Source organism: Medicago sativa, chromosome 5, assembly GCF_051527215.1.
Source record: "Medicago sativa cultivar Bolivia chromosome 5, Bolivia_mono, whole genome shotgun sequence".
Lineage (NCBI taxonomy): Eukaryota > Viridiplantae > Streptophyta > Magnoliopsida > Fabales > Fabaceae > Medicago > Medicago sativa.
Window position 1 is genome coordinate 73,312,427 of NC_140753.1, and position 4,841 is coordinate 73,317,267.

At 37.0% G+C, this 4,841-nt stretch overlaps 1 long non-coding RNA gene across 1 annotated transcript; it reads right to left on the reverse strand.

The window, feature by feature from the left end:
* Positions 1–2,384: 2,384 nt before the first annotated feature.
* Positions 2,385–4,556, reverse strand: LOC146924812 (uncharacterized). The gene is made up of 2 exons (XR_015010998.1): positions 4,328–4,556; positions 2,385–2,703 (listed from the first exon to the last, which is right to left on the reverse strand). It is a non-coding gene; the product is annotated as an uncharacterized LOC146924812 (long non-coding RNA).
* Positions 4,557–4,841: the final 285 nt, after the last annotated feature.

A 4,841-nucleotide genomic window follows, 5' to 3' on the forward strand; every position in this document is an offset into this window, starting at 1 on the left:
AAGTGAATGGGATTTTGAGACATTCGGTGAACAGTTTGAAAAAGTTGGCACGACTACCTAGCAAAGATCGTTCAACAGTTTTACACATTTTAAAATCCAAAACGAGAAAATTACAAGGGTCGGATCATCTTAAAAAGGCAGTGAAGGTGGTGTCTGCGGGAGCTTCAGATGGTAGCTATTCTTCAGGTTCAGTTAACAATGATTGGGTAAATTGGGTGGTTGTGCGTGGGAGTGAGAAGGTAGTGGTGGATGATGTGAAGGGAATAGGTGAGGCTATTGATGTGCAGTTTAATGGGAACAATCATAATATGTTTGGGGTGTTAGCAAGAAAAGGGAGTGGGAGAAAGGAGGGGCGGCGTGAGGGGAAGGTTGGGGGAGTGGAAGTGGTTGACAATGGGTGTTAGTCGGGGGAGAAGGGGTGTGAGGGTGGTGAGGGTGAGGGTGTGGAGATGAAGATAATTACGTGGAATGTACGGGGGTTAGGTGGGTTTGAGAAGAGGAAGGAGGTCCGAGCTTTGGTTCAAGAAAAATGTCCTTTTATTTTATGTATCCAAGAAACTAAGTTACCGTTGTGTGATGATGGGTTTGGTGCTGCTTTGTGGGGGAACCAGTCTGTTGCTTTTTCCTACCGTCCATCTGTTGGAGCGTCAGGTGGTTTGTTAACGGCTTGGGATACTTATTCATGGGCAATTTCTTAAATCACAGGAGGAATTTTACCTGTTTAATGGTAAGTCGATGAGTCGGATTGATCGGTTCTTGTTATCAGAGGATTGGTGTCTGTTATGGCCGAACTGTTTGCAGATTGCTCAGATGTGGGGTCTGTCAGATCACTGCCCTTTGGTTTTCTCTGTTGATAAAAATAATTGGGGTCCTAGGCCTTCTCGCTTGTTGAAGTGCTGGACTGATATTCCTGGATATAGGCAGTTTGTGAGTACCAAGTGGAAGTCTTTTCAGGTTACCGGATGGGGCGGCTATGTTTTAAAAGAAAAATTCAAATTAATAAAAATTGCTCTTAAGGAGTGGCATGCCTCTCATTCTCAAAATTTATCGGGGAAGATTTCAACTTTGAAGGAGCGTTTGGCAATTTTAGATGAAAAAGGTGAAACTATGTTGTTGACAGAGGAGGAATGCGCAGAGATTCATGGGGTTTCGTCGGATATTCACTCCTTGTCTCGTCTTAATACTAGTATTTGCTGGCAGCAGTCCCGGGTTCAGTGGTTGCGTGATGGTGATGCTAATTCTAAGTTCTTTCATTCAGTTATGTCTAACAGGCGTCGCCGTAATTCGCTATGCTCTATTTTGGTGGATGGGGTCTTGGTGGAAGGTGTTCACCCTATTCGTGAAGCGGTCTTTCAGAATTTTGAGAACCACTTTCAGTCTGATGAAGTTGAGCGCCCCAGTTTATCTAATTTACAGTTTCAAACTTTTTCTGTAGCTGAGGGTGTGGGGCTTATCAAACCTTTTTCGATTGATGAAATTAAGGCAGCTGTATGGGATTGTGATAGCTTTAAGAGTCCAGGGCCTGATGGAATTAACTTTGGTTTCATTAAGGATTTTTGGCTTGATTTTAAGGATGAGATTTTCCATTTTGTGTCGGAGTTTCATCGCAATGGTAAATTATCAAAAGGTATTAACACTACTTTCATTGCTCTCATTCCGAAGGTTGACAACCCACAACGGCTTAATGATTTTCGACCCATCTCTTTGGTGGGGAGTCTGTATAAAATTCTTGCCAAATTATTAGCTAACAGACTGCGTGTGGTTATTGGTTCTGTCATTTTGGATTCTCAGTCGGCGTTTGTTAAAAATAGGCAAATTCTTGACGGTATTCTTATAGCTAATGAGGCTGTGGATGATCGATGCTCGGAAATTGAATAAAGATCTTATGTTGTTTAAGGTGGATTTTGAAAAGGCTTATGACTCTGTCGATTGGGGTTATCTGAATTCAGTATTGGGTCGTATGTCTTTCCCGGTTCTTTGGAGAAAGTGGATTAGAGAGTGTGTTGGTACAGCGACGACTTCGGTGCTTGTTAATGGTAGTCCGACAGACGAGTTCCCGTTAAAAAGGGGATTACGGCAAGGTGACCCTTTGTCACCGTTCCTCTTTTTGTTGGTTGCAGAGGGTCTTAATATTTTGATGAAATCATTGGTTCAGACTCAATTGTTCACTGGTTATAGTGTTGGGGCGGATAATCCGGTTGTGGTATCCCATCTTCAATTTGCAGATGACACCTTGTTGTTAGGAAGTAAAAGTTGGGAAAATCTCCGTGCTTTAAGGGCTGCTCTTGTTATCTTTGAGGCTATGTCAGGGTTGAAGGTGAATTTTGTAACACCCCGTTTTCCCAACATAAAAATTTCACATATAAATCAGAGTCATTCAACATAAACGGAATGCTACACTTCTTAAAAATCATAAATGGAATAAATAACAATTCATCCTTCATAAATTGGTCAACATAAATATTCAAAAACTTCGCAGCGGATTTTAATTCAACAACATAATTAGTCTTGGCACGAAGGCCTCATCAAAACATCTCGTAATAATCCAAAAACTAAATCATAGTCATGTAAAATCATAAGCAGTACATAAGGAATAGAAAATAGCCACAAAAGTTCCCATCCCGTTATGTATCAGAGCACCTAAAGACACAGTGAGAGATAGCCACTCACGACAGCAATCAACAGCTACTTATTCTCGATCACCTGCAAGTTACTCATACGAAGAGAAACATTTCCAAGCAGAAGGGGTGAGATTCACAAACAATAATGTTAAGCATATAATTCAACAATTATATTTAACAACATAAACATCATCAACATATCATAACAATGGTCATGTAGCATCATTATCATCATCATAATCAACTTCATAATCAACATCAATATCAACTTCATAAATCAACTTAACAACTTGACTCGACAATGCAACTTGACTCGACTATGCAACTCTATCATTTTACTCATGCATGTGGTACCATTCTAGGGCATAAGCCCTCGTCGCTTTTGAGCATAAATATACTCCTAGGGCATGAGCCCTCGTCGCTATTGAGCAAAAGCTCCTAGGGCATGAGCCATCGTCTTTATTGAGCAAAAGCTCCTAGGGCATGAGCCCTCGTCTTTAAATGAGTATGCATGGACTCAACATCTTACAACTTAGACAACATGAACGTCTTATATGACTCCAATAATTTGGATCAACATCTCACATCTTAGACCGACACATGCAGCTTTAATCAATAGTAAACAGCAACATGGCAGCACATCAATAATCTCAAGATATAACAATATCATAATGTAAACATCGTCTCAAAACATCACTTATAATTCACATAATGCATATACGATTATATATATCATCAGTAACAACATTAAATCATCTTATAACAACTTCACAGATCATCATTAATATTATATTCAAACATCAACAATTCATCATATAACATCGTATTCAAACATCAACAATTCATCATATAACATCGTATTCAAACATCAATAATTCATCATGCATCTTTGTAAAAATATAATAAATTATACATAACATATTTCCATGTCAAACCAAGGATACTAGAAAGATATCACAATTATCAACAACTTTTATGTTTATACGAAAGACCAATTTAAAACAGAGACGTGTGAAAAAGACGCAAAAACATGAAACAGAGAATGCTGTCACTGTACAATTTCGCTAAGACCTCCTTGGAGTATTTTCATCATAACTCAAAAACTAAAAGTCATTTTCACGTCAAACCAAAGCCACTGGAAAGCTAACAAAATTATCTAAAATTTTCATGTTTACACTCAAGGCCAATTCTGTACCGATCAATACCAGTTTTCGTTTCGAAATCGAAAAAGTCAGAAAGTCCATAAAAATTCATTGTGACCTACGTGCAGTAATTTGACCATAACTCAAGCTCTATAAATCATTTTGACATCAGACCAACGACATTAGAAAACTAACATCCATACCTACAACTTTCGTGTTTACACCTAAGACCAATTCTGTACCGATCAATACCAGTTTCTATTTCAAAATTCGAGACAGAGATAAGAAAAAATCAGGAAAAGCAACTTATATTATTCAAACTTCACATTCATTCAAAATCATCACAATCAACAACAACAACTCAACATAATTCATACCCAATTCATAATATGACATTAACAACAACTATCATCAACAACCACAAATCAACAACAACATAACATAAATCATCAATTATCACTCTTAACCCTAATTCTCCAATTCTCAAAAACTAAACCTACAACATGTTAAATGAAATTTCAGAATCATAGACTCAAGATTATTGAATGATAGTCCCACCCTTACCTTAGATTGATTGATTGCAAGGATTCTACAAACTTCTCTTCTCTGGTTCTTCTCTTCTCTAGGTTTCTCCTCTTTCTCCCAAAAACAGTTTGCACGTAATCCTTATTTTCTAACTCTGACTCTCCTCTTTATATAAACCTTAACCTATTTATTTTCTCTTAATTCCAATTCTGCCCCAAAGCCTCATTATTCTAAATAATTATATTTCTCCACTAAATATATACTTCCACTAAATATATTCTTCCACTAAATATATTTCTCCACTAAATATATACTTCCACTAAATATATTCTTCCACTAAATATATTTCTCCACTAAATATATAAAATAGAGGCTACTAATAAATATCAACACATAATAAAAAATATCACTTATCAAACATATTAATTAAATTATAACGGAAATACTCTAAACTCAATCAAATAAATAAATAAATAAATAAATAAAAAAGGGTGTTACAAATTTTCATAAGAGCATTTTGGTTGGTGTGAATATCGTCCCCTCTTGGTTAAAT